The sequence below is a fragment of the Taeniopygia guttata genome, chromosome 2 (assembly GCF_048771995.1).
Source record: "Taeniopygia guttata chromosome 2, bTaeGut7.mat, whole genome shotgun sequence".
Taxonomy (NCBI): Eukaryota; Metazoa; Chordata; class Aves; order Passeriformes; family Estrildidae; genus Taeniopygia; species Taeniopygia guttata.
In genome coordinates this window covers 28,245,904-28,264,725 of record NC_133026.1, presented here as the reverse complement: position 1 = coordinate 28,264,725, position 18,822 = coordinate 28,245,904, and the positions used below count along the sequence as shown (strand labels likewise).

At 37.2% G+C, this 18,822-nt stretch overlaps 1 long non-coding RNA gene across 3 annotated transcripts in view; it reads right to left on the bottom strand.

Moving 5' to 3' along the window:
* Positions 1-18,822, bottom strand: part of LOC115493671 (uncharacterized) — a 111,949-nt gene that overhangs the window by 18,065 nt on the left and 75,062 nt on the right. Inside the window, exons 5-6 of one of the 3 annotated variants that reach the window (XR_012054530.1) lie at positions 8,552-8,624; positions 2,151-2,255 (exon numbers count right to left, since the gene is read on the bottom strand). The exons of the other annotated variants lie outside the window; for them this stretch is intronic. This is a non-coding gene — a long non-coding RNA (uncharacterized lncRNA). The remainder of the gene's footprint in view (positions 1-2,150; positions 2,256-8,551; positions 8,625-18,822) is intronic. 3 annotated transcript variants of the gene reach the window in all.

The following is an 18,822-nucleotide window of genomic DNA, read 5'->3' as shown; positions in this document are numbered from 1 at the left end:
TAAAGAAAGACTGTCATAACTTCTCCCATTTTTCCAGGCTCTGCCCTAACTTGTAACAGGAAGGTCCAGCCATGTGAATTTGTCTTCCTCTCCTTCTCTTTCTCAAGACATAGGAGGGCACAGAGATGTGTGTCACTTACCGTTCCAAGAAGACACTTTAGAACTAGTCATCTTCTTCTCTGTTGGCTTATTGCAAGTAACAAAACAATTATTTGCAAGGGCATGGGAAGATATTAAAGAAAAGAGAAGAAAACAACTCAAGCTGTGTATTGAACCAGTGCAGCTACTTTTAAAAAGATAATTGAAATTATAATTTTATTTATTTAAATTCAGTCACTTTTTGAAAGACCGTGAACAAATCATTGATATGATACAATGTAGTGGTACCTCTAACTATGCTTTTTATTTTTATATGGTGAAAAAAATTATTGCATGGTTAGCACTCCTAAAACTAAGTTCCAGACTGAGCCCTTCAATTGTGTAAAGACTGAAATACAAAGACTTAAGTAAATGATATAGTAAAAGCTTTTTAGTTTTCATTTTGTTAATCTGCCCATTGCTTGTTTGGTGTGTTAATTGTATAATTAACACACAAAAAGAATTCTCCTCTCAGCTTCTCAAGGAATGATTTGATGTTTCAGTGTTGTATGGTTTAAATCATTAGTTAGTTTTATAATTAGTGACTTTGTTGGTTTCAGAAGACCATCTAGCATGCGTTAGCATTCTAATTATTATGTGGTGGTAAACAACATCTTACTATTTTACTGTATCAAATGATATCACTATATATGGTTATAAATTATATGTACATTTATATATGTAATATTCTTATAAACAATAGTTGTATTCAGAATGTTAATTATTTCTTTATGTAATTGTTCCTTGGTTTTTTTAATATAATTAGTTCCCTGTCATTGAATGCAGGCAGAATGTACTCAGAAACTTCTTCTCCTTCCCTGTGGATCCCTATGCAGCTTTTAATAATCAAGTTGTTAAGCCATAGAGATGAATGTAGATGTTAATGGTGATTAGTTTCTATGCTTTCTTCTTTTCCTTTTTATGATAAATATGGGAGGCCACAAAGGTACTGTGTTCCTACTGCTCTAAGCAGACACGGTAGGATGAGTAGCAGATGTAGGTAGCCAGCTGGATACAAGTCAGCAGTGTCTCCAGGTGGCCAAGAAGGCCAATGGCATTTTGGCCTGAATCAAGAATAGTGTGGCCAGCAGGACTACAGAAGTCATTGTGCCTCTGTACTCATCACTGGTGAGGCTGCATCTCAAGCTCTGTGATCAGTTTTGGGTATCTCACTTCAGAAAGGACAGTGAGGTGCTGCAGTATGTCCAGAGAAAGGCAATGGAGCTGGTGGAGGATCTAGAAAACCTCTTGTGTGATGTAGGGCTAAGGGAGCCGGGGTTATTTAGTCTGGAGAAAATAAGGCTATGGGGTGACCTTATTGTTCTCTAAAACTCTGTGAAAGGAGGTTGTAGCCAAGTGGGGGTTGGTCTCTTCTACCATGTCTCAAGTGAAAGGATAAGAGGAAATGTTGCACCAGGGGAAGTAAAGATTAGATTTTAGAAAAAATAAAATATTCTCTGAAAGCGTGGTTAGACATTGGAATAAGTTGTCCAGGGTGGTGCTGGAGTGTTGCGGTCCGTGGTGGTGTCAGACTCAACCTTTCCCAAGAGCATCTTGTGTCAACGGGTAGGAGCCGTGAGAGCACCAGCGTGTGCCCACACACAGACACAGTCACAGACACAGACAGACACACACACATACAGCAGACACAGGAGGGTTCGGGCATGGAGTTTCAATGTGCTTTATTTCAGGCAATGCTTAAAGGGTTCAGAGGCCAAAAGCGAAAACAAAGAGTCTACGGTATAAATACAGGGAAAGAGGGGGCAGGGGAGAGCATCAGGGATCCAATGGTCTGAGGGCTCAGGGGCGGTACACAGGGAAGGGAATAATAGGGAATGCCAGAGTGGATGGGCGGGGTTACACAAACCAATGGGATTACATGGAGCTGAGAATTTTCTAGAACTTGAACATGTAAGGGTAAAAGGGGTAGGGAAGGAGCCAATGAGGAGGACAGAACTGGGACAAATTAGCATAGTGCTGCAGAACACCATGCAGCAATCTTCTTTCCTCACCCTGAGCTGTGAGGAATGCCCATAGTCTAAGGTGTGTCTCTCCAGGGAATTGCTGTTGCCTTCTCCCCAGCAGATTCACAGGTCTCCACACTGGAGTCACTATGTCTGGAAGACATCAAGAAGTGTCTGGATTGGGCACTTAGAGATATTGTTTTGGGTGATTATAACAGTACTGGGTTGAAGGTTAGACTAGATGACCTTTAAGATCTTTTCCAAACCTTGATGATTCTGTGATTCTGAGCCATATTTAGCTGTTATTAGTAACTTGTGGATATAGGAGAAGCTTTCAAAATTAAGATGAGAACAACATTAACATGTTAGAACAACATTAGATAATCTTCTGAATCCTCATGAGTAGATTTGAGAATGGTGCCATGAAATTTTGGTAGTTTTCTGATGGTAGAAGGACAAGGACTGATTTACCTATGTAAGATGTAATTTGCGTACTGTTATAAAACCTGATTATTGTTGGCTTTAATCAAGAATATACTTCTTCTGAATCTAAAATATTTTGATAATTTTCATTAACAGAGCTTCCTCCAGGGAACAGATCCAAGGAGTTCAGATACTGAAAGTGGACTTGAGTCCCTTATTTGATTTCAGCTGATTATGTTAATGATTATTTTTAATAACTCAAATAATTTCAAGTGAGGTAAAGTTTGAAATTTAACTCTGGATCTTCCACATCAATTGCTCACTTATTCATTATAATCAGTCTCTATTTTTCTCAAGAACTAGTAGGGTAGTGAAAAAGTTTCATACTTTTCTTCATGATGGCATAATAAAGCTAATTTTAAAATAACTTATGATGATTATACATTTGATAAAAATATATAGGTGGTTTTTGTTCACTCTCCAGAAAAAATAAAGCTCTTCAATATGCCTACTTAAAATTGATGACAATAGACATATCTAAACAGTCTGCATTTCCAATAAAAGTGAAATTTGGAAGCGCAAACAGAATATTCAGTGACATAAGGAAGAAATTTGATGAATTGCAGTGCATCTTGTGATGTAGTTCCAAATGCATAAGGCCAAAGAACATCAATAAGTCTGAGTGGTCATCATTTCTCTAGAGAAGCAGATGCTCCTGGCCTGCTCTTAGTTTATGCCCTGCGCTAGAGAAGCCATTGACAGACAATGGCAGTCTTATTTCCTACCACATTTTACACTAAAAAGAGGTTGTTGTAAGACAATTCAGTCTAAATGCCTTGAGCCTCTGTACTACTTGTGAAGAATTTTTACAATTTTGGTAGAAGAGAGTCAAGAAAGCATGCCTACTGTTATCAGTAACTTTCTAAATGTGATTGAAAAAAGGAGCTTGAACAAGCCCATTCTGTTATGTCAGCAAGGTGCTTTTTTTTCTTTACTGAATCAAAATTAGACTCCATTGGATCCAGGATGGGAAAGGCCCTTCAAGGGCTCCATTGCGAATTTCATGCCAAATATTCTAGTGCTCTTAGGGATCTATTGAGCTCAAATTATATGCTAGCTTCTATGGATCTGGCTTTTGTACCTAGATGAGCCATTCAGCTGGGGTGCCATATAGGGCAAAAATGCATCTTTGTTGAAACAAGAAGGTGTCTCCCTGGCTGGGCTATCTGTGTGCATGTATGCACACATGCATTCTGCCTTCTCTCAGTGATCCAGCAACCAGAGAACTGCAGCAGAAATGCTGATCTCAAATGGCTATAGAGAATGTGACTTAATTAAAAAAAAAAATAATCTTCTCCTTCAGCTAACTTAATGATGGTATATTCCTTTAACCATTGGCACAGGAGCTCAGCACAGACACTCTCATTCCCACATACTTGGATGGGGGACTGACCTATTGTACTCAAACGTGATGCACATACTGATTCTCAGCGTGCCAACACTCATGACCATCTGCTAGGGTGGCACTGTGCCCACCATAAAGGTGGGATGCCATTCTCAAGAGGCCGAGGTGCCAATTGCCTATAGGTTGAAAAGGAGAGTTTAGACAATACAAAAAGTGGCACTTTCTTTGTGGGTGTTCTTCCTGATGCCGCAAACTAGCTCAAATATTGTTTGCCTGCGTCAGGCAAAATTTTGCTAATTCGCCTGATAGCATGTATCACCAGAAATATGGTCTTTGAAGTGATTCACAGACAAAATTCCAGACAGAAAAAAAATCTTTAAAATGTTGCTAGGCAGAGTCAGAATCCATAAGATAGAAACTCCCCCAAAGTTGTGCTGAAAACACAGAAGCTAAGCAACAAGCATCTGGAGGAGTGGGGGGGACCTGACACACCCACTGCTGGGACATGGAGCTTCATACAGCTGTGTCTCTCCCTTCTCAGCGCTCCTTGCTTTATTTTGGAAAATGCAGCTTCTTTCAAATCAAAGTGGTTGCACACAAAGCTCAATATGCAATCAGTCAGATTTTCAAAAAGATTCTGTGTGTACCAAAACAAATATCATATTTCCAGGGGAAATGAAAAAGAACAGGGATGGGGGAGGAATAGGATTCTCAGATCCTTTAAGCTTGTTTCACCTTTTTCTTTTGGCTTACTAAGCTTTTAAGAATAGAAAATTTCAGTTTAGTAAAATTTTTGGACACTGAAATTCTACTGAATCTTTCTAGAAAAAAACACCATGCTCTGATACTGATGTCTGGATATTGATAAATCTGCATCAGAAATACCCTTTGGTGGAAAATATGTGGGTGATGGTAGTGGAAAATTATAAAGGTTAAGGCCCTGCCGGAGGCATCACAACTGAACATGTTAAGGGTCACTGGAGAAGAAAAGTTAGGGAAGTCAGCACTTGTAAAAGTGAGGGGAGGAAGAGTTAGATGAATCTTGTTGCTGAGCTTGATCTATTTAACAAATCCACCATTCTTCAATGAACCATCCAGATCATTGCCTTATCCATTTCAGTGTTATTGGATTTCAATCCCCAAAGCATGTCAGGTGTATTTGACTACTCAGTCAGTCACTGCTGAGAGAAGAGTTACATCCCACAGAGAACCAGTGATTTTGAAAGGGTATGCACTGATTTGCAATGAAGTTTTGTCAAATGTGTATGTTATAATTTTCATTATGAAAGCAAGAAATGTTGTGATTCTTCATGGCTGAGCATTTCAAGTTAGGATTTAGTTTGCACATAGACACTCACGTGTCTGTACTTATTTATTTTCCAGTAGGTAATGCAAGAAAAAAAAAAAAGAGACCTTGTTTCTATAGTACAGCTTTTAGAACAAATGCTGAAAATTTGCATATTAACAGAACAACATTCTTAAAACTTCAGTTCCTTTAACCTTTAGCAAACCTATTCCAGGACATAAAAGCAGAGCCCCAAATGGCTCGTGTGTTAAGCTATACTGGTTCCAACTTCAGTAAAGATGCTGAGGGATCCCTCATTCCCATATAAAAGTCTTTACTCATGGCATAGAAAAGGAGAACATGTCTCACATATCTACACTATCAGGGAAAAATATGAAAATATTTTGTATCTTTATGGGAACTTAAATCTCTTTAGAAAGTTTCCAAAACAAGTCTAGATTTCTTTTCACTCTGTCTTATATTCTTTCCATTTTCTGACTTTGAAAATTATTAGATATTTATGGAATGGTTGCCATGATCAGACATCAACACACTATTGATATGGTGTTAACAGGATGAAGTGGCTTGTGTTTTACAAAGGTAATACTAATATTCCTTTCTGGCCAGCAAACTTCATTAATTTGGTTTTCTTGCAAAGATTTTTGTCTCCTCAGAATTTTATAAAATAAAATAACTGAAATAATAAACAAGATTGAAAAGAAACTGCTTGCATCTCAGACCAGTTTCTGCAGTGTATCTTGGCCATAGCATGATCAAGATATGGAATATCTGCACGTTAAGCGTGCATACTGAGCTAATTTTACAAATACCTTTGAGGTTATATTTGTTGTGTCTGGCTTACATATAATAAAAGGGTTTATTTTCCTCTCTTTCTTCCTCTTTGTTTTCCTGCAAATCAGAACCCATGCAACTGGCCTACCCTCTCAATCAATGGTGTCTGCACAATTAACTGCTAGAAAAGAGCCAAGCCCACTAGGTAGCTGACAGCTGCTTGAATTTAGGCTGACACCTTTAAACAGGAATGAAGATAGCAAAGGTAGCTGATGCCTGGATGCCTCCGTGGGGAATACAGTAGATCAGCTTGCTCAGTATATAATTTCTGTTGTATAAATACAAACTACTGAGCATTTTATGTGCCTGATCCTTTGAAGCGCCAAGCTGGCAGCATCTCCAGACTCTGCTGAACATTCAGGCAAAGTGAAGATAGCTGTGTTATACATAAAATTTCCTTACCATTTTGTGGAGCAGGTCAATTATCTTTTAAGTCCTTTCTAGGGACCTAATAAAAGAGTCTTTCACATGTTTAATTACACAGAGAAAGGAAGAAAAACAGACAATGGACAGAAAGAGCATAAGAATTGATTCATTGTCTGGCCACAGTGAAGTAGAATGGCAGGACTGCACTGAAGAGCAGTTGTTCAGGACTGGATGACCTCCAGAAAGTACTCAGACATTACCATGAAATAATTTAACTTTCAATAAGTCCTCCTCCTTTCCTTTCTCTCTTTACTCTCCTTACCCACTTAGTTCATGAAAGAGTTCAAAAGCAACTTTAAGTATAAATGAAGATGGTGTTAGATGTATATTTTCATTGTATAGACCTTTTCAGCATCTAACAAGAGATGTAGTGAAGACATTAAAGACAACACATTTCCACCTGAAAGGACTAGCCTAAGTCAATGTGTTGTCATTTTAAGCTTTCTCATAATCCATTCAAATTAATCTTCTCAGGAGTTAACTACAATTTCCCAGTTTATGATTGTTGAGTTAGGAATTGGAACATGATTATTTATCTTACAACTGTATATAACATATTCTACCAAGGATACAATAATTTATTTTATACAGGAGAAGTGTTTGCTGTGAGGGTTATATACTCTAAGGAAACATGATATTCAAAGGAAGAGAAAAAGAAATACCAGCATCCCTTTCTGAGAGAATGGAAGGAGATTTTCAGCATTCAGTGCATGGTCATGCAGAAATATATGGCAGCTGTAGGATTTAAACTAGATCTCCTGACTTTCCATCCAATCCCTCTCTAATTATTAATTTAATCTGAAAAATATGCCAGCAGAAAAGTCCTGTGCTGCATCTGGTAGTAGACAAGATATAGAACTTTATAGAAGAAGATTCACTATCATTACTGGCATGCAAGATGATTTCAGCAGAGATGTATTCTGAATTTTCTTTAAAATTCCTTTAAGGTGAAAAAAATGACACCCATTACTAACTTACAATAATTTTTCATTGCTTCAAGATTCAAAGGCTGAATACATCGAAATTTAAATCCTTATTTGCAACAAGGGTTGTTTGGCTTGCTTTTAATTTTGTTGGTTTGGGGTTTTTTCCCCCCCTGTGGTAAAAGTCCACAGGAGAATAACTTGAAAATAATTGGTGATCAAGGCCATAACAAAAATATGTATTGTTGTCTTCCTAGATGTTCTTGGCCTTGGACAACTTTGTTAGTCCTCACAAATTTTGGCACAAAATAGTCCTGAATTTATACTGATTAGACTGCCTTAGTTTTGGGCACACAAAACAAACTAAGAGGTTTGTAATAAATATGAAAAAATATTGTTCTAATGAGAACAGCTGCTCCACATAATTTATTCTTTATTTAACCAATATGCAATCTTTTTCCAGGCAGCTTACTCTTTTAAAACCTTTAATACCCATATTTAAATGCATTTCTCTTAAATCCATAGTAAATGGAAGTAATATATACAAGCACATCTCACTTTTGGTTTGTACATGAAAACTTAGAAACTACTACACGTTGTTTTGATGAGTAATAGAAATGAGGCATGTACAAAGGATGAAAGTATTTACTATGTATGTGGCTGGATCACCTATTTGCTTTTGTACTTAGTCACATTTACCTTTGTTGTTTCTAGGTCCTTTTCACCTTTCTCTTTTTGTTGTATTGCAGTCCTTCCCTGTATTCCCTGCACTTGGATACAGCTAGACTAGAGCATGAAGGTATCTCTGAAAGTATCTGACACTGGTATTTGGAATAGTTGTCAGCCTTCTCTCTTTCCCAGTGAAGAGACAAGATATGGATCATTTTGATGTTGGCGACATTGGCAAGAGTATCCAAAACAGAGCCCTAGATCAGTGCTGCTGATTTGGAATCCAGTAATATTCTCAAAGACACAGAAAAAAGTGCCAAGGACAGTCTGTTTTGTTACCACTTTGCAATGACAGGTAGAGATGGTTATTCTTCACTCCCCTTTTTCTACTGTGAAGACACCATTCAAATGTCTGCTACTTTTCTTTCTTGCATTTCAGTGATAGATAAACATTGTTACACCTCACCTTTTGAGCAGCTCCATGTGTTTCACAAAGGAGAGGTAAAAATCCAGATTGAGTTTTGTGTCTGCTCTACAGCCTACAACACATAAGGAGAAAGTTTTCTGTGAATGGGGTTTGCATGAATTTAGTATATAAGGCCCTGTTCTCATTTAAAAAAAAATGCACGAGGCATTCCTTGAATGCCTTTTTTGGCCTTGAAGAAACAAATTCCATAACACTGAATGTTGTGGTACTACGATTACATCACTATCATTCTGGGTAATATAAAACCATCCTTTCTCCACACTGTGAGGTTGTACCTGTATGTAAGATACTTAGTTTCCAACAAATGATCACTCTTTGCGTATTGTGCTCTAAACCAACTCCACTTTTGCTTTTAGTGAAATCTTCCAATCAACCAAATCATCTTCCAATGCTCTATATTTGTGTGGAAAGCAAGAGAATATTTTTAGAAGATGCCATTTTTTATAAACCAAAAAATATGTGGCAGAAAAAGCTGTGAAAGGACAAAAATATCTATGGGAAAAAACCTGATTATTAAAATCATAGTTTTTTAAAGCAGTAAACCTGAAGATGTTGATAAAACAATAAAGATAAATGTGAACAGAGAGTCTCAATGGGAACCAGTGATGAGGAAATTAGCCTACGATTTGGGAAAGTTGTGCTCAGATTCCTGCTCTGCTACTGAGATTGGACACAGTGCTGGGTACATTCATTGCCTTTGTGCCATCAGTATAGTAGCATGAGAAAGGCGACAGCACTTTCCAGCCTCACAGGAGCATTGCTTGGGTAAATTGAGTTAATGAAATTTGGGTAAATGAAAGACTCTGAGATGTTCAGGTGTCATGGTGATAGAGAAAGAAGAGAAGGAGGGAGAAGGGGTGAAAGAGAGAATCCTGGTGGCCATATATTCCAAACAAGCAACAGAAAAGCTCTTTTTCCTTGTTCTTGAATGCATTATCCCAGAGGCACAACCACAATTGGTGATGGGCTCAGCCTTTGCCAGTAGCTGGTCTGTCTTAGAACTAGCTGGTTTAGTTGGACATGAGGGAAGCTTCTACCAGCTTGTCACAGAGGCCTCTCCCTGTATCCTCCCCACTGCCAAAACATTGCCATGCAAATATATTGCATGTGCAGACCCACTCCTCCAACTGTGGCTTGGGATGGTATGAAAGGAGAGCAGGAAATACAGGAAGAATAATACTGACAGGATATGCAGGGACAACGTCCAGGCACTGTGGCATTGAATGGGAGGGTGCACAGATGAATTGGCATGGGGCTGAAAATGGGATTTGGACACATACTGAGACCATGTTGCTCCTTATTTGTTCTTACTGAAAAATTCAGTACCTCATTTCAATTTTTGCTTTGGGAATTTTTATAGCTAGATCTGAGATAATTAACAAAGTGAAAATAATAATTATTATAATTGCCATCTTTTGTGAAGAAGAAAGGCATTTTCCTTTCATGCCCTCATGCTCATTAATTTCAACCTTAGCAGAGTTAGTAGTGGTGAGAAGTGCACTGCAGCTCTTTTCTAGAAGCTCTTTCTGGGACCTCAAGTAGCTTTCTGGCCTGTTGACTGCTGCTTTTTCACTATCACCCTGTGAGGCTGGTGGTGGTTGCGGGGCGCTTTGCCCCTGCACATCTTGTACACAGTGCTCTCTCCTGACCTGAACTGTTTGTTGAAGGACCAGGCACATTTACTGATCCTGTGCTGAGAAAAGCACAGGAAATTCTTCATCTCCATTCTCAGCATCCATAAAGGGGAGGGCAGACTGGTGGAGGAGGAGGAGAGGAGAGTCGGTAGCCAAAGGGAACAAGGGTCTTGGCCCTCCATCCATGAATTGGTTTGTATTGGTGCTGTAGATCAGTAGGGATATAGAAGATTTGAAGGCTGTATGGAGCATTCTGCCTCTATAGCCATGTGGAGACACTTGAATTAATTTTTAGATGAAGGAAACAGAGCATGGGGTATTCAAAGATCATGGTTTTCCAGGTCAGATTTCTAAAGGTTTGCATCCAAATCTGTTCTAAGTAAAGCAAATAGAGGAGTTACACCTTGAATCACTGTTTTGTACAAAAATTATGGTAGAAAAACATGCCTTAAAATATCACAGGGAATAAATTTCGCTGTTACGATGTGTTCTGGGAAAAAAAAAAAAAAAGCCTATGCTTTCCTTCTTGCATATATTTACAAAACAGAGATGTCTATCTTTTTGGTATTTAAGAGTCTTTCAAACTTATGTATTAAGCCAAAACCATAGAAAACCTGCTTGTGAGATGTTTGAAAATACTAATAATATCTAAATATGAAATTGCATGATGATTAGCGTGAATGAATAGCATAGAATGAATAGCATATTCTATATTTTATGCCTCTTACAAACATTGGAAGTGTGTCTATATTTCTCTTTGAAAACCAGTTAGGCATAAGTAGAAAAACTGCTTTTTGGATAATTTTTAATTTTTGTCTGAATTCAGTTTTATGTTCCAAATTTTCCATGATGAATTTGGACCTTGGACTTACTGAAAGTGAACAGAACTTTTTCTTTGGTATTTGTAAGAAGGTCTTGTTATTCCTTTTGTTTTGTGTCTGACTCTAACTAAAACATGATTTTGCACAGTCTTTTTGTCAGACTTCCCCAGTTTTCTATCTAAACTGTGGATTCACAGTGAATCTTCATTAAAGATCAAGCCAGGCAGTCTTTAAAAAGTACAGGGCTTCAATGATAGACAGATGGTGGCTTTCATGATGTCAGGAAGTGTCAAATATTATGGTTGGCTGCAGAATGATGGCTACTTTCCAAACAGATTGAGAAACAGACAGAAAGAGCAAGAACACCATTTGTTGTATTTAGATACATTGTGAACAGAAGGAAGCAAGACAGAGCATACTTTTACACATCTTTTTCCCACTCCTTGTGAAAACAGTTTAGGATTTGTTACGTTATATTAGCCCTATCATTATGCAAAAACATGTGAAAGCCAGAAATGCTAAGATCGATATATATATCAATAGATAGATAGATAGCTAAAGATATGGATATATTTATATATATATATATTTCCTTTCTGACTTTATGTGTATTTCAATTCTGTGGATAATTTTTTAATATTATAAGTAGATAGAAACCTGACATTGCATTTCATGGATTTATTTATTTATCAATTTATTTTAGAAACAAAGCTGTGCTAATCAGATAACTTGTAAAAATATTATGTTGTTATTATTATTATTACTGTTATAAACCTATATGTTCTTCTGAGCCCCTGCTTGGGATACTGCTCATTAAACTACTTACATTTAGACCATTGCTTTGGTATTGAATAGGGGTGAGGTTTGTTCGATATTTGTGTTGTTGTTTCTGGAGTTGGGACAGTTTTGGTTCTTCAGAATGGGACAATATTGAAATATAATATGTGTCAACAGCTAAATAGCAACTTTTAAGTAAAAATACTGTAAGACAAAGGCCATGAATTGGTCTGTGCCTGGATGAGTGGCTTAAGCTGCACAGAGCCTAAATGACGAGTCAAAGATTGCTCCTGTCTGAGGGATGGGACAGATTTTGTGCCTAAGAACTAATTAAGAACTACAATTTTCTACTTGAGTATTTTTTGGACCATAGCATTCAATGTGAAGGATGCTGAAATGCATACCCTTGTTATGTCGTGGGAGTCTACATCAGGTCAGCATTTTGGTAGAGCAAATTGAATGTTCTTGATGATTGCAGTTTTGGAAAGTATGTATGAGTTTTATGTGCCTGGCACAGTTACTGGAGAGTCTGCCCTCATGGCTATAAGGGAGAGTGGTCAAGTTTCCTTTGTTTACTTCGAGAAATAAAGGGGGAGAGAAGGCCTGTAGGAAAGAGACATCTGAGAATCTGGGAACTAGGACAACTGCCCTGTGTGTGTTTGTGCTTATTTTACTTATTTATGAGCTTTTTCATGATGCCATTCACTATCTGTAAAATCACTCCTTTCCTCCCCAGTTCTCTCACAGAAAATCTGTTTCTCAACATTATCAAAATACTTAGAAAATGCATGCTTATATTTATAATAATTTAACCCCTGCAAAAATAAACGACCACATCTTGGAATATTTTTTTATTCTTTTTGCTTGTTCTCCATTCAACAGTGGACAAGCTGAATCCATGGAACCATTGCATGACAATAAATTTACACATCCAAATTATACCAACATTTGCAAACAGCATAGCAATTATGGTCCACAAGGAACCTCCTTAACCAGAATCCTGTTGCTCTGTGGAAAGAAAACAAAAACTGTAGGTTGGAGCTTATTCCTGGCTTGTTAAATTGTGTTTTTTGATTAATGGTGCAAAATGGAGTGATGGGATTTTCCTGTTTTTCTGCTTTTGCCAAATTTGCTGTATGATTCAGCAGTCCCCTCTTTGAATACTAGAAATATTTATTTTTGTCATTTTTGTTATTTTTGGTATTTTTCTTTCTTTTGTAAGGATGTTTTAAGGACTGAAGGACTTTTTTATCTGATTCATTTTTTGTAAATAAACAAAAATGGCATGAGTAATACCAAAAAATGTCCACAAAAATCATTAAAGTTCTTGAATAAAATCTCTTTACACATAGTCACTCAGATCTATTCAAATTTGCTTCTTGATGAAAGAACAATCAATTGAGACTTACTTTAAGCAGAAAGACATATAAAAAGCAATAATGCAAATTTTGTTTCCCATGAGCATTTGTGGATGTCTTATTTTGAGGAGGAGCACACAACTGTGTGCACAGGAAGTAGTGTTCCTCACACTATTTCAGCCAGAGAGAACAAACCGTGTGACCTGATTTACCAATTCTAAATAAATGATGCAGCTTGAATTTCAAATATTTGCAATCTGTTTGCAGGGTAAAATCAGACATATTTATTGAGTATGTTTAAATGAGAAAATCATGATCTGCTGATGGATATTGCAGGGGAAGAAAAAGAGGCTAATTTAGTAGAAGAAATTACAGGCAGAGAATTACTCACTCAGCGCTACTGGCAAATAGTAAACGAGTGGCACCAAGGTTTCAATTCAAACACTTAACAAAGAAAGCAACTAATAGCGTCTTCCTTTTTCATCTGAAGTACTATAAAGAAGAGGGCTAGCCCTTCTGCCAAATTGCTTTTGCAGAAATGTGACTTCCACCTTCATTATTTTTACTCAAATTGCCTTAATTAAGAAACTAAACCTCCAGCCCTGACTTTGATCTTGTTTTCAGACTGGATATGTCCAAGTTCATCTTTATGGACTTGCTGATTTTCTGCTGGATTCAGGTCAGAAGTCGCAGTCTGCTGCAGAATATTCCTCCACATGATACATGTCTAGGGGGAAAAAATCCTTTTGATTTGATATTTTCGTAATATTTTTTACAAATTGGAAAATTATGAAAGAACCCCCCAGGTTGAGAAATACAGTCCATCCCAAGCTTTTTCTGTTATGTAGTAGCATTACACCTCATGGAGCTAAATAGTAATTTCAAAATCTCCTTTTTGTTTGTTTTGGTGGGTTATGTTGGTGGCGGTGGTGGTTTGGTTTTTTTGAGTGGTTTGTTTGGGGTTTTTTTATTACTTTGTTTGTTTATGGTTTGGTGGTTTGTTTTTTTTCAGTCTTCCATACCTGAGAGGTCTCTTTATTCTGGAGCCCAAAACTCCTTCTTAGGCAGAATTCTACTCTGAACGGATGACTTGTTTCTTTTGTATCCTTTGCTTAGTGAGATTTCAGGTTCTGACCTTGGTTTCAAAGGGTTAGTAATGGAATGATTTGCATATGGCACCCATTCCAGATAAGTACAATACCGTCATGTTTGTTAATACGAGTAGATTTTTGTTGCGTCCGTCCTGACCCTCCTACCCACTGTTGCTCCTACACCTGGGGAGGCACCCTGATGTTTGGGTTAAGAATTGGTAAGACAGTTTAAAAGGATGACTTTAGCTCCAGCTGAGGTGAGTCTAGCCACTGTCTAAAGGTGGAACTTCCAATGGGCATTCTATTAGCTTGCTTTAGGTTTGTCCCTTTCTGGGGCATGTGGATTCTCATAGGGCCTCTCTTATCCTGTCTTCTTTGGTTTTATTCCATATACAGAATAGTCTCTTTTCCATGGGCAGGAGGAAGGGAATGAAAGATGTTTTATATCTGTAAGTCTCTGCAAGCTGAACATTCAGTCCCCATCCTGTCACTTGTCTGGGTGGTGTTTGCCTCCATCCATCCTCTGGAACACGTGGAGCAGACTGTGTGCATAAATGTGGGATAGCCTCTTGTTACATAACCTGTCCCAGTTACCCACTTTCAAGACAAAGTGGGGTTCAGGGTGCAAAAAAAGGTCTTAATTTTATGACCAGAAAGCCTAAGACTCCTGTGGTTTATGACCAGAAGGCCATCAGGAGCCAGTACTGGATATCATGTTGATATCTAAATAAATTAGTTTTCTTTTGGACCCTTGGTGTTCTCCTATATATCAGCAAGGTCCTCTAATCCTATAGCATCCAAAATGGCTGTACATAGCATAACCTTACAGAACAGGCTTAGGTACACGTGGAATCTCATGCTTGGGCCACTCATGTATTTCCCTAGTCACTGAGTTCAGACATTTTGTGAAAGTTGCTCCACACACCAAATAAAAGTATTCCACCTTAGGCCTCTTCCTGTCCTGTTGTCTGGTAGAAAAAAAATTGTATTTCTTTAAGAGAGTAGAAATATATTGAAAAAAAAATAAAAAAGGTGAAATTGCCTTGTAAAGTAGCCAGGAATGGGAAGGAGGAGAAAAAAGAGAGTTATAATAAATTAGTGAATTTTAATATTTCATAAGATATTTAATTTTTAATTGCTGTTTTTATAATTCCATAATTCCTATTTTTGGTAACTGGCTACACAAATAGAGCATAGCAATAGATAACCTTTGTAAGGTTTTTTGACACTGTCTTGTATATTATTTAGACAAGACATCATAATTTATTTCATTACTAGATGACAGTTGTAAAACTGAGTGATAAATATACTGAGAAAATAGTTGTCATATTTTATGAAAGTATGTAAAGATTTGGCTCCTCAAAGGTCTGTTTTAGTTAGGAATGTGTTCAGTGTTTTCCTTATTAGCCTGGAAAAAGGACCAGATCCTACAGCTGACCTTTGCTCATGGCACCAGGATGTGTAGCAGTGAGTTTACTGGGGTACAGTGTTACAAACTGAAGCAACCTTGACAAATGGAGAAGCAGCTTGGAAAAGCAAAATATAAGAAATTAATTAAAACCAACTGCAAAATATTACCCTTGGGCAAAAATAATCAACTGTGAAAACAGAGAATGAGGAACTTGTTCAGCAATACTTCTGAAAAATATCTGGGAACGGCACACTCAGCACTGGTCAACAATATCCTTTTGAAGAAGGAAAAGAATACACCAGGTTGTATGTTGAGTTGTCCCTGATATGCAAACTATGTGAAGTGAATTGTCCACCAGCTGGAACTGGAACTGGCAGAACTTCAGCTTTACCCATGTGCAGTAGGATTCAAGTTGATAGGGGGTTCAAACAAGTCCAGACAAGCTGGTGAGAAGGTGAAAAATAAATGGATTAAAAAATTAGGTTCTTTGGTCTAGGAAAGTCTAGGGAGAAGGAGACCATGGCAAAAATTTTCACACTGATTCAGGGAAGTAAGTTCATCCAAAGGAAAGAAAATTATTTATCCTTAGAGAGGATTGGGCAAGAGGTAGGCTTAAAATTCAGCAAGAAATACTTAGTTTAAACAGGTTTTCCAAGTGTTCAGTGAGGACGATAAAGCCACACATGTTTCCTGGGGGTGTGGTGGTAGTGGGTTAATTGCCACTCTTTGTGAATGTTGGAGGTATGAGTGCTTTCTGTCCAAGGGAGTGGGATGCAGGCTATGATCTCCTGAGGTCCACTCAGACCCTGTTTATTGCTGAGTTGTGATTGTTGTCTTGACTCAGCTTGAACATACCAAAATATAACTGAATGTTGCAAAATTTTGTTAAAAGAACTATCTGTATAACAGATATTCAAGTCTGCTCATTTTCATGTTATCTTATTACAAAAAAAAAGCATTGATTAAACAAATTCTCAGGCTTACAGTATATCAGCTGCTCTGAGAGCTTATTTCCTTGAAGCTATCAAGTTTGTACAAAATCGAAATAAAATATGAATAAATGGTTCTCCATGAAGATGGTGCCATTCTTTATTGAACTGCATCAGTGATAGGTTAAATTTATATTGCTCTGCAGCATGATTTTAATATCATTCTGGCCTGGTTTAGGCATAATCAAGTCTTCTGTTGAAAGAGCTCTTGTAAGGAGCAATTAAACACTAGTACTTTAAGTAAACCCGTATTAAATTATGCCTTGGAATTTAAGTATCTGGGAATCATCTTAAATCTCAGCTTGGATTTTAGGTTGTATTGTACCTGCAATTTATATTGAGGTGTAAGACAATCTGCTTCCATCTTGATTTAGTATTTATAGCTTAAAATGTTATTTTGTTATTAAGTGTTCTATGCAACTGTTAGTAAGACCACTAATAGATTAAGGTACTATTATTTATGATTAGAGCTTCTGCTTTTCAACAAGAAAAGAAGCTGAATATCCAGCAAGCAAATTTTAACATGCTTTTTGAAAGCGTTATAATAAATCAAAGCTTCAGCAGCCATGCGTGGCAATTCCAGCCCTTGCAGCAAATACTTATACACAGAGGAAGCAAAGGACTTTGCACTGAACTGAAGGGTTTCAACAGAACACCTCTGTAGGGCAGGAGCAGGAGAATAGATTTAATTTTAGTTATCTCACCTTCCCTTTGCTATGGACTGACAGGACTAGCACTGGACATCCTCATGGACAAGCTGATATGCACTGAGCCCTTTGAACCAGATTGTGACAGTATGAATGATAGCTGGGAGTTCCATGCACTCCAAAAGAATCCTTGCCATAGCCAGTCTTCAAGGATATACAGTTTAGATTATCACTGGGATGAAGGAGTAACAAATGGTACCTTGTATCTTGATCAAGGCAGATCACCATTACGCACTGTATTTGAAATCTTTGAAGCTTAGGAATAGCTATATGTACATGACAGTAAGTTTGCTTTTAGATTTATTTTAACATTAAATATGTCAATTGTTTATGTTTTAAATATATGTTCAGTTTATGTCACTATTTTGATCACTGATGGTATCTTAAAGTTCAGTTTCCCTGTCAGCACAGAGATGTATTGAAGCATTAGGGAAATAAATGCTTCAAATCCAAAGGACTAAAGAAAAATTATTTTTTTTACATCATAGGAAAGATACGTTCTCTGCATAAATCTCATATTGAATATGTTATCTTTATTTGGTCCAGACTGGAGGAGTATGAGCTGCATCTTTCTTTTTCACTTGTCATGTACGACATAATGTAATAGCTTGACAAAGAAAAAGCAGAATTATACTTGCTGTAACATACATCTGATTTTTTAACATAATCAATAAAGAGATATTATATAACATGATATTACCTAAAGATTAATTCTCTGGTTTTAGGAGCTAATTTCTTCATATTGCCAGTCTGTTCTGCAAATTCTTTTGTGTTTCAAGATGGGAGATTTCCTCTTCTCCAGCTTTGAGGATGAACCAGAAATAGGGAAAATAAACTTGTCTCTATGTGTTTCCACATTATACAAGGACTGTCATAATATCTAGTTACATTTTTGACAATTTTGCAACCAGGCTGCAAATAAAACTATTCAGTTCTACTTTAGCAAGCTGTGTGAGGACTATTGAAGACTTGCCTAAAGACTGACACATTTCAGCCTATGAAATGTGTCTGACATACCTAAAATTAGTTTTTAGGAGACTAGATGGAAACCATAGTCTTCATTTTTCTAAGCATTGTATGCTTATTAATAAAGCTCTTTATTGTAAAATCAGTTGACCTAAAGAGCAGACACAATAGTAATCAGATGACATCCTAAACATATGCATTAAAACTTTATGATTTGGCAGTATTTAATATCATCTTCCCAGTAATTTGAAAGTTTATGTTAGCATCTAATAAAACTTTCTCAGAAGACAGTGTTAACTACTTAATTTTGAGAAGTGGTGCAACCAAGCCTATGACTAGTATACCATTGAGGAGAATGCACAGAAGTCAATTCAACAGTGACATCAGTATTCAAGTTCAGAGTAGGAAAGACTCTGTTGGTTATGGAGACTGTCTCTTGCCTTAATACAGTCAGTATGTTTTCTAGTATGGGACCTTGTTAAGTCACCAAAGTAAC